This window comes from Lissotriton vulgaris, chromosome 3_1, assembly GCF_964263255.1.
Source record: "Lissotriton vulgaris chromosome 3_1, aLisVul1.2, whole genome shotgun sequence".
Taxonomy (NCBI): Eukaryota; Metazoa; Chordata; class Amphibia; order Caudata; family Salamandridae; genus Lissotriton; species Lissotriton vulgaris.
In genome coordinates, this window is record NC_141689.1 from 1,040,841,440 (window position 1) to 1,040,853,827 (window position 12,388).

The 12,388-nt window shown below is 46.4% G+C and overlaps 1 protein-coding gene across 1 annotated transcript in view; it reads right to left on the minus strand.

Annotated features, from left to right (window-relative positions):
• The window catches only part of FOCAD (focadhesin), a 1,219,893-nt gene that overhangs the window by 291,234 nt on the left and 916,271 nt on the right, over positions 1 to 12,388 (minus strand). The gene's annotated exons all lie outside the window — the stretch shown is intronic.

Consider the following 12,388-nt stretch of genomic DNA (forward strand, 5'->3'; position numbering starts at 1 on the left):
CATTAGCAAATGAAGCAAGGGCTGAAACAATTATGCCGCAAAGAAAAGAAAAAAGAAAGAAAAAGAAGAACGTTTAATAAATAAAACAAACCAGTGGTGAAGACATCAAAAATAGTCGAACACTAACTGAAAAGTGGAGATCTAAGACATTTCCCTCCATTACGTGCAGAAGAATGAAAAGATTCCGTCGATGCACTGCACTGTGGATGCTGCACCGTAAAGAGCATCATTTAAGTGCAACCGTGCACTATTGCAAGTATGGACGAGATTACTGGATATGAATTTGAGAGGAATACGATGCTGGATGACTTTCAGTAATGGGATGATGTGGGATCTCAACTCGCTTCTGTACAATAAGCCTGCCGACTGGATTCATGTGAGTTGTAGCTTGTTGATGATGGAGAGCTTCTCGGGCAAGCCCATCTAAAGGGTGCAGCAATAGACTTGCTACAACAAGGTGATCACAATGCTGTGATCCTTCATTAGTTTCAGCCGGAGGAGATCGGCAAGTACATGGTGGTTAACGATCTAAATGAATGTCCACACAATCCAGCTACGGAATCCTGGCCTGGGAACATTTGCATTACACCACCATCAAGCACTGGGTCACACATGCCCTGGTACCCAATTTGAGAAATGGCTACTTACCAAGCAAAATGATGAATGCCTATTCCTAGGCATACACACCTTTTTGAACAATCCTGCAGACTCCAACAATTCCCAGGCTTAGAGAAGATGGGAATCGAAGCTAGAATGCTCTTTCACCCAACTAGGAATGGAGGGATATATTCCACGGGGCCAGAACCTCTTCCTTTAGTGCCACAGGAAAAGAAACCATGCTTAAAACAACACATTACTGGCATAACACCCCAGCTAGACTGGCTAAATCCATCGCCAATAGTGGCGATGGATGCTTGAATAACTGTGACCACACTGGAACACTGTCCACTTCCTCTGGCACTGTCCCAAACTTAAGAGATACTGGAAAGATGTGTTAATAGACATCAACAAGATCTGAGAAACAGATGTCCTTAACCTTCCTAGCTTTATACAACTAGGGTTTCTTAATGAACTGACATACCCGCTGCACTCCAACAAAGGTAAGGCAATCACTCTGGTGCTATGTGCGACCAAAGAGGTCATCATGTCCAAATGACTCACAGATACCACATCACGCCAGCTTACGTGGGCCGGCTGGCTACAGAAATTATAGGACCTAATCGGAATGGAAAAACTAACGGCCTCCATGGACAATACATTTCCAGAATTGGACAATATGTGGGCCCTGATTCCTAGCGCAGGATTTCGGTGAACTCTCCTGCCCGACCTATATCCGAGTGCTCGGCTCAAACAAGTTGAGAATGCAAAAGAGTAACACAGCAGAGATGTGGCCTAACGGCTAGGGCGGTCGACCTCAAATCTGGGGAACAGGGTTCAAGTCTCGGCAGGGACGCTCAACATCCTGTGATTCTGGGCAAATCACCTAATATCCCTATGACCAACAAAAAATGAACGTGTCCGTCTGTAACGCAACTGGTGCTAGTGTAAAGTGCTCTGATACCTAGTTTTCGCGACATAAAACACCCCCAAAAAATAGCAGAGACTGAACACAGCTGTATCATCATTCCCTGCGACCTAGCCCTGGAACTCTGCATGCATCATGATGGAGTCACAGCAGAGAGGAAGACCCCCCACCTCCAACTGCCCCCCATCCATTGGACTACCCCACACCTAGCCCTTCTTTGCTCTTTCAACCACATTCTCCTAACCACTCCTAAACCTCATGCTCTATTCCTTCTAATATAATCCCACTGTTAGACCTCACCATCCACTAGATGTAGGTGAGAGTTAATGTTTTATTTCATTAGAAAAATGAATAAAACAGATTTGAACCATAAATGAATGCCAATGAGTTGACTGTGCAATCAATGATAATTGGAAGAGGTGAGGCGCAGAGGCCAGGGTGCCTGACTGCGGACCACAGGGTTCATGGTTCGATCCCTGGCTACGGCGGCAGGTTAGCCCAGCACCATGTGACTCTGGGCAATAGCTTGCTTAATCTTCCCGACGGCCCCCAGCGCCGCGACACCTCTCCGGAGGTAGCTGTGCGCTTTACGAATGCTGGCATTTATGCTGACAAAGAGAAACCCAGGGGAATTAAGCCATATCAACAGTGGCTGGGTATTTCAAGAATTCCAATGGAAATGTTCTTTGAATATTCAAACCTCGATTAGAAGTTGAGCTGAACTCTGGTGTGCTAATTCAACACACAGTTTCAAAATGGATCCACGATTAGTTTCCTCCAGATCCTGTGGTATCAGATTCTTCATGCATTTTTTTTAACTTCCCCAAAACTTAAAAGTAAAAAAGGCAGTCCACACTTTTTCAGTACAATAATTCCTGCCATAATGACCATTTTTCAAACCTGTTTTTTTGTGGAAAATGCCCAACAATAAGAAAGGAAATGAAAAAACGCACAAAATAAGCAATTTCTAGGTGCCGCCTTTGCATCATAGAAATTGAATTTTTGTCTTTATTTGGAGATAAATACGATTTAACAAAGCCTGCCACCTGCTGCTCCTCTTTGGCTGCTATATTTGCATTTGCAATGAAAACCAGTCCGTGGAAAGAAACAGGCATGCAGACAAGAAAACCTTACAAACATACGTTATGGTCTACGAGCGCCTGAGAAAAGGGCAATTTAGTGAGGCAAAGCAACAGGCACTTGCATAAGAAGTTGGTAAAAAAGTCAAGGAATAATAGAACATTTAGGGCCACATGTACTAACATTAGTGTTTGCAATTACTAAGCAGCAAATTTTTGCGATTCGCTATTTGGTCATCACAAACACTAATATACTAAAATGTGTTTGACACTTTTTAGGTCGAGGACTCGTCGCACTGCTGTAAGCAGTGAGGGCGGAGCTCCGAAGATTTTATGTTTTTTAGTAAGGGGGCTTGAACCCGCCCCTCTTCTCCATTGGCTGGCTTCCTAAACGGAGGCCAGCCATTGGAGGAGAGGGGCGACACTCGGTTGAAGCCCCGTCTTTTTCGGATTCGGGGGCGTTTTGTTTAAACTTCTTTCTATTTACTTTCTCTCCTCTTCCCATTGGCTGGCTGAGGAGAGAAAGTAAACCACGTCCCCGAATCGGAAAAAGAAGACACTTTCTCCGAGGCATTTCTGCCTTGCCTCGGAGAAACATGGTTGGTGTCTGCCCATCCGTGTGAGTGTACTCAGTGTGTGTTAGGTGGTGTTGGTTTCACAGCAGCCCTTGACTGAGTAACGGGACATGGGCACTAAAACGTGTTGTCTAGTTGTTTCTGAAGTTGCCAAGTTGAAAAAGTGGATGTCAAACAGTGATAAGATGGTGCCCAATCACTGCCTGTTATCGCAAGCTCGTCTCTTAATGGAGATTGCCTAACGCTTTGAAAGAAAGACCCCTAGATCTGGACAAAACTCTAGTGGTTTGTCTGGTGGGACCTGAAGACTCCTGGTAGCTGGAAGCAACCATGACACTGGCTTGAATTTTTTTTTTTAGCTTTTCCTTTCTGCGTTACTTCTTCAGCAAGAAAGCAGAAGTTGCGCGAGGCAGCATCACCGTCTCTGCTGTGGTCGGCAACACAGGAAGTGGTGAGACACGTATCGCTCTCTGTGCGACGACAATGGGGCCTGGGGGCGACCTCAGACCTGGAAGAGAGAGCCAGCAAACCTGAGGCAAATCAGAGGGCGGCATGACAAAACAGCCCCAAGACTGGGGTTTGGAGAAGAGGCAAGCGCCCAAAAATAAAGGGCACGGGCGGTGAGGCGCCATCTTTGGAGGCCAGGGGCAGGGCAGGCGCGGCCTGCTCAGACATCGAAGGAAGTGCAGCGAGAAGGAAGCATGTAGCCCACCCAGAGGACCCTGTGAGGTAGGCCGAGGAGACACGCCGGGGGTGGGGGGTAATCTCTTCCCGCCAGAACTGCAGGGGCGTGAGATGAATACAAGACCGGTGTAAACGAGGGTCTGTGAGGCGGGGGGAGGACCCGCGATCACCAAGTGCACCCACCATTTTATTTCATAAGCGCCTGTGTGCCAGTGTGCAGCGTCATCAAAGTTACAAAGTGCATCGTGTGGGCGATAAAGAGTAACACAAAAAGGGAAGAACTTTAGGGAAGCCCGGTGGATAGCTCGGGAGGTTGAGAGGTTGCTGCATGATGTTTGTGTGTGAACTGCAGCTTACGGGTTACAGTCCATTTAGGGGTCTGTCACAGTACAGTCCGTGACGTATGATATGTACAGAGTACATATTAATTGTTATTGACAGCAGGGGTCCGTCTGTAGGATGCAGTACAAAAAGGGCTGCAGTGTGCGCATAACTAAAGCGAGGAGGTGTATAGAGGGCAAGCCCTTGGGCGGTGCGACCGGGGCAACCGCACTGGGTGCTGACTTCAGGTGGGGGCGCTTACAAGTATATAACATGGTTTTAAAAGCACCTGTATATTGTGTGTGCAAAGGGCGCTCTGGCAAAATGGCGGTGGAGTTTTTGGGTTGAAGGGCTGTATATTCACAACCTCAACTTTACTGGGGGAAAAAACCCATTCGATTTCTTACCAGTGACTGTAAATTCCCTTTGGGTAATGCACGTCGGCCATGCAGTCCGGTGTACAATTCACCTGCTCTACATTATTATTTGTTTTGCCAGATGAAGTGCTTCTGTAGATTGTTGTCATGCAACATTTTCACTCTTGTGTGTTGCACTCTGTGAACAGCGATGCCTCTAGGTGTCTGGGTGAGATCAGGTTATGGGTGGGTGTTCATGACAGTGCACCAGTGAGAGCTCTGGTGCCCAGGCTGAAGCAGTGCCAGTTTCTCACAGTGCCTGTCAGTGGTTCCCAATTGCGTTTGTAATACTTGCTCGTGCAATCCTTGGCCTCTCTGGAAAGTGGGCATAGCAGTGGCCACACACATACAATTGTAACTACCATTGTATGCGGAAGTGTATGAAGGAGGCTTACACAGCTGCTGAAATACTGAGAGCATCCAAAGGAGAAAAAAAATGAGCACGCAGGAAACTAAGGCGTACCCTCCGCCAAACTCCAGAAGTGGGCCGGCTGTCAAGAGAAGGCAGAGTGTGAGAAAAATTCAGACTGAGTGCATCTAATAAATGATTGTCTTGATGACAACCAGCTCTCGGCCCCGGACCTGCACCAACAGAGATAGCCTCTCACGGAGAGCGCCATGTATAAATTGCATTGGCAGCTACGCCGCCTGCCTCTGCGCCATCGCTCTCTGCAGCGTCACATAGCGCCTGGCGCCAGCTGACGTATTAAATATTTCTACAGTACAAATAATGACGTATTAAAAAATTTCCAAACACCAATTAATTTCTGTTCTCTGTCAATCTGTTGTGCGGGAGGGAGGTGGTATAACTAACTTTTTTTGTATCCTGAATAAAATCCAAATGGATGATTTTCACATTGTTAAAATGGGAGAAAATCTGGACCATGTGGGAAAAGTATAGAAACTACGGAATACTGGAGGTTGGAACTTGTCAATCCTGGAGGGGGTACTATGTGGTTACAGTGGGTAAGGAGTGGGAAAGCTCAGCACAGTTATAATGTGTACTGCAATAGTAGTTACCAAGACCAAATACATCTCTGAGATTTCTTGATCCAATCATTGGGGTTTGGTGAGCTTCAAGTTCCGTCTGAGACGTGCACCTGCTTTCTCTAGGTGCGCGGTTTCAGAAGACGGTCCAGGCACAATAGACTTCTCTCAGACTGCTGCAACACAGTGCCAGTTTGGCTAGTAGTTTGGTTCCAAGAGAGTGGCCGTCTGACTGAGCCATATCTGCTGAGGTGGCGAATTCTGGAGCTCGCGGGCAGCTTGCCAGGATCACGAGACTGATGGCAGAGTGTGGGCCGGAGGTGGGACTTCATAATATTTCACGGTAGGGATGCGAGGTGGCTGTTACGAATGGAGGGGTTGCACTGGGAAAGCGCCCCAAGGGTTAACACGGAGTCTTCTGATGTTGCGGAAGGATGATGTGTAGTTGCTAGGTGCTGCTGTCTTCCGCCCCATCTTGAGGCACATCCCCATCCACCACCACATCATCCACCACCACCATATCCACCACCACATCCACCACCACATCCACCACCACCACATCCACCACCACCACCACATCCATCACCACTACCACATCCACCACCACATCCACATCCACCACCACATCCACCACATCCACCACCACATCCACCACCACCACATCCACCACCACCACATCCACCACCACCACCACATCCACCACCACCACATCCACCACCATATCCACCATCACCACATCGACCACCATCACCACATCCACCACCACATCCACCACCACCACCACATCCACCATCACCACCACCACATCCACCACCACATCCTCCACCACATCCACCACCACATCCACCACCACATCAACCGCCACATCCACCACCACAACATCCACCACAACTACCACCACCACCACATCCACCACCACGACATCCACCAGGGGTTGCACTGGGAAAGCGCCCCAAGGGTTAACACGGAGTCTTCTGATGTTGCGGAAGGATGATGTGTAGTTGCTAGGTGCTGCTGTCTTCCGCCCCATCTTGAGGCACATCCCCATCCACCACCACATCATCCACCACCACCATATCCACCACCACATCCACCACCACATCCACCACCACCACATCCACCACCACCACCACATCCATCACCACTACCACATCCACCACCACATCCACATCCACCACCACATCCACCACATCCACCACCACATCCACCACCACCACATCCACCACCACCACATCCACCACCACCACCACATCCACCACCACCACATCCACCACCATATCCACCATCACCACATCGACCACCATCACCACATCCACCACCACATCCACCACCACCACCACATCCACCATCACCACCACCACATCCACCACCACATCCTCCACCACATCCACCACCACATCCACCACCACATCAACCGCCACATCCACCACCACAACATCCACCACAACTACCACCACCACCACATCCACCACCACGACATCCACCACCACATTCACCACCTCCACAGCCACCACCACAGCCACCACCACCACATTCACCACCACCACCGCACCCACATCCACCACCACCACATCCACCACCACCACATCAACCACCACATCCACCACCACCACATCCACCACCACCACCACCACCACATCCACCACCACCACATCCACATCCCCTGCCACATCCACCACCACCACATCCACCACCACTACATCCACCACCACCACCACCACCACATCCACATCCAACACCACATCAACCACCACCACCACATCAACAAAATCATCCACCACATCCAGCACCCCCCCATCCACCACCACCACCACATCCACCACCACCACCACATCCAGCACCAGCACCACCACATCCACTACCACCACCACATCCACCACCGTTCAAGCCCCATCTTTTTGGGATTGAGGGGTGTGTTTTTTCGTTCCTTTCTGTTTACTTTCTCTCCTCTTCCCATTGGCTGGAATTTAACATTCCAGCCAATGGGAAGAGGAGATAACGAAAACACGCCCCTCAATCCCAAAATTGATGCTGGTTTCTCCGAGGCATTCCTGCCTCGCCTCGGAGAAAGATGGTGGTGTGCATGGCGTCCCCCGAGTCGGTAAGTTTTCTTCCCTAGCTGCGCTCGTCTTTTTCTTGCTTTTTTCCCTAGCATGTCTGTGTGTGTGGCTCTGTCTGTGTGTGTGGCTCTGTGTGTGTGTGGCTCTGTGTGTGTGTGTGGCTCTGTGTGTTGCTCTGTGTGTGTGGTTCAGTGTGTGTGTGGCTCTGTGTGTGTGTGTGGCTCTATGTGTGGGTGGCTCTGTCTGTGTGAGGGAGGCTCTGTGTAGGTGGCTCTGTGTTTGTGGGTGGCTCTATGTTAATGACTCTGTGTGGGAGGCTCTGTATGTGTGTGTGTGTGTGGCTCTGTGTGGGTGCAAATGCAATAGGTCATGCATATGCAAGAGATTAAGCTATTGGCATTGTAAATGACAATGCCATTTATTTAACGATTAAGCTATTGGCAATGTAAATGACAATGCTATTTATTTATCATTTAAAAAAAAATTCATGAGCAATGCTAATAGCTCTACCTTTAATAATGCCGAGACCATTGCATTGTAAATACTTGTTACTATTCCTAGCAAGTTGCAAATAGGCCTACCTCATGAATATTAAAGAGGTAGGTCTCAGTTTGCCATCAATTGGGAATCGCAAAAATCACAGGGATGGTGACCTGCTGGAGTCAGCAGACCACCATTTCTTTGATTGCTTTTGAATAAAGCAATCTTGTTTTTTCTTTTTTTAAATGCAGCCCGGTTTTATTAAGGGAAAATGGGATGTGTTTCAAACAAAAATGAAATTTTTCTTTTCATTTTTTAGGAGAAGGCATTTTTTTCAACCATTCTCAAAGGGGAAGGTGTTCCTTAGAGACCCCTTCTAATTTGCGAATCGGTTACCACCCACTGCATGTGGGTGGTAACATGTGAATGTTTTGCGACCGCATTTCAGTTGCTAAAGATTCGTATATAACAATGCGAATCACTATTTGGAAGGCACGCCTCTTCCAAATACCGAATCGCAAACACAAATTGGGCTTTGGTAATGTGTTACTGAATTGCAATTTGTATTTTGTACATTTCTACTATTGCTCGATAAGCCGCTCCAACTGCAAAAATGCTTCATACACGTGGCCCATTGTGCAGAAAACCAATGACAAGGTGAGAATCAGAATATGGCAGAAGATTACACAAAAATGTAACCTTCTCCCAATAGAAGACTATGAAAAAAATACACAACCTAAAATGTTGCGTGAGACAATTGTTATCAAAACACAGATATGCAAGTTTGGCCACAGAGGACCATTTGCACGGACGAGAATCCCAGCTCAACCAAAGATCCTGGAAAGTGTAGATCATGATCATCATCCCTATCATAAGCAAAGACGAACGGAAGTGGAGCAGAGGTAGAGGAACATGGTGTCTCACACATGCTATTCATACCTACTAGGATGTTCCTTTTACATATTACTAATCAAAATGTGCAAAATGTAAAGAGTTATTTATATATGTCCAAACACCAGAAATATTTATTTAAAAAATTACATTTACAGCTAATTACTTTTTTAAACATTAAATGGGAATTTAGCTGTATTGTCCCAAATTAGGGAAGTATGTATTCTGCTAGAACGTACATTAATGATTAATAATTATGAAAAAAAATGCCACACTAAGTAAATGTGCTTGAAATGTCCAAAAATATGTTCATAATTACTACAAGTTGCATCTTGGTTGTTTAATCTATGTTACACATATCTTTTTTAAACAACTTGTAACTATAAACATTTACGTATTTAAAACAAATCTTAATGTAGACATTTCCTGTACTCATTGGTGACACAGCACAACAGCAAATGCAAAAAGAACAATTGATGGACAGAATGCAGAACAATGTCATACATTCACCCTTGTGTAGAGATATGGGCTTAATCCATCGTTTTTTGCTGCCCATGCCATTCCAGTTTGAACCCAGCCATATGCAAATCAATCTTGACCCTGCGCCCAATGGGAACAGTCCAGCCCGAACTGCCTGGCCAGGTCCTCCCTGGACTGGAAACAAGCATCCTAGGACCGGTTTCGAGGTTTCACCCCTTATCAGCCAGGATAGCTTGACTCCAGTGGCATGGAGAGCACGGGACCCACGCCTGGGCATACCCGTCCCACTTAGGGTGACAAATACAAAAAAAAGAACAATTGATGGACAGAATGCAGAACAATGTCATACATTCACCCCAGTACAGAGATCTGGGCGTCTGTACTTTTGCTCCCCATGCCATTGCAGTTTGAACCCAGCCATATGCAAATCACTCTTGACCCTGCATCAATGCAACAAGCCCTGAAACCGGTCCCAAGATGCTTCTTTCCGGTCCAGGGAGGACCTGGCTTGGCAATTCGGGCTAGACTGTTCCCATAAGGAACAGAGTCAAGACTAATTTGCATATGGCTGGGTCCAAACTGGCGAGGCGTGGTGAGCAAAAGAATTATGGATCAAAACCAGATCCTTGTGACTGGGGGTGAATGTTTGCATTGTTCAGCATTGAGTCCATCAATTGTTTCTACAGCACAACAGTGCACACGGGCCAGATGTACAATGCTTGCATTTAGCGAGTCACAAATTGCGTCAAATTGTGACTCGCTATTTGCGCCTCGCTAAATGCAATGTACAACAGTGTCTCAGACACTGTTTCTGATTCCCAATGGGGTCGCACATTGCATGCCTCATCAATATTCATAAGACAAACGCAATTTGCGACCCTATTTGGAATGGCCAGCACTCACAGGGACCACCATGTCTGTGACTGCTTTTTCAATAAAGTATTTTTTTTTTATGCAGCCTGTTTTCCTTAAAGGAAAACGGGATGTATTTAAAAAAGAAAAATTTAACTTTTCAGTTTCATTTTTTAAGTGCAGGCAGTGGTCCCTGGGACCACTGCCTGCTCTAAAAAAATATTTTCGCACCCGTTTACAAAACGGAATGAGGTCCACTGGTGACCCCTTCCTGTTTGCAAGTGGCTTACCACCCTTTTAAAAAGGGTGGTACACTGCGAGTGTTATGCGACCGCAACTGCGGTCGAAAAACAGGCATACATAAGCTCTTGGCATGGGGCTGGCCTATTTTGAGGTCGCAAATGGGCTTAACTTCCGTTTGCGACCGGTCGTACATCTACACAGGAGTACTAAAAATGCTGTGCCTCATCACCTGGCTCGAAAATCAAATGGAAGGGTCTGGAAAAACAGCTTCACCTCCATTTTGTGCAAAGGCCAGACCAGAGGCCTCCAAAATGGAGACCACTGACCTCCATTACTATAGCTCACACGCACACACACACAAACTGTGCATGTACCATGCAGGTTACATATACAAACACAACCAATATACCTTGGGATGTTAGAACTAATAGTTGAGTAAGTGCACAGAAGCAGAACTTTATACTAGAGGGTCAGTCCGCCTCTACCTCACTGATACAGATAAAAGGTCTGGCCACAAATGAGGATTCACAAAACAGGGTCCAATGCAATCACAGATCTACCACTAAACAAGCTATAAAACTAAACACATGACAGGGACAGCAGACCACTGTCGGTCAATGAGGGTGAACTAGGTGCAGCCCTACAGGTCACAGGAAAATTCAGGACCTCACTCCTGTCAATAGACAGGCCTAGGCTTCTGCGCACCAGCTAGATTGTTGCACTGCCACAGCCAAATTCAAAAAGCAGGATAACAGGTACATGCAGTCAGGTACTCGGGCAGGGAAATCACAATTGCACACCATGCAGGGGTCATCCAATCTCAACAACCAGTTTATAGAGCCTTAGAAGGACAGACTCTAGGACACCAATGGCAAAACAACCTAAACCATTACAGTAGTGGCCCAGTAATCCCTGTCTGCCCTCTGGCCGTCTTAACAAGTGTGACATAAGGCCATGTTGCAGACGTCAGTCATGACTTCTACAGCCAAAGCTAAACCTTTTGGATTCATCAATTAGGATAGATATCCCAACTTGAGCTAAGTGCACTGTAAAAAGATGCCATAGTTCACAATGTCAAAGGCAGTGATAAACTAAATGAAAAATAGCTAAATTGGGAATTTTTCACAAGACCAGTAGGTAGGCAATACTTTCTTTTCTGTGGAGAAAAATAAGCTAGCTCAGAAGCCAGACTACCAGACCAGGAGAACTGCTGTATTTTAGGCAGCTACTTTATTCGGGGATACAAATGCACTCAACAGCTGCCAATCCTGTGAATTTGAATTTTAGGATCAAAAACTGCTAATGGCTTTTTTGCACACCCAAATTGAAATCAGATGCACATAAAAGTCCTTGAATTTGCTCCAAATCTTTTAAGCCAATACATTGGTATATATATTATGCATACACATAAAAAGTATGCATTTTCCATACTAAGGACGTAAAAAGTAGGGCAGGCAGCACAATAGAAACTGGCCAATGTGCCCTACTGCTCTAATCTCACAGAAAACACTGGCACACTTGCCAAGTCAGTGGCCTCAAAATTAAGACAGCAATAATATTGTGCAGTGATTTAAGTCTATGGCTTTGCAGGATCTGGAATGAAACAATATGCTGAAAAGCTGTTGGATATGAAAGACTTGGAGTAACAAATGGCATGGATCCAGAATCAGCAACCAACCACCTTGCCAACACTACTGAACAATGTACAACCCTGCATAATCAATTATCAAGAGATGCTCCACACGGGTTATACAATCGATTAACTTAAAAAAATAAAAGATAATAGAATGAGGGA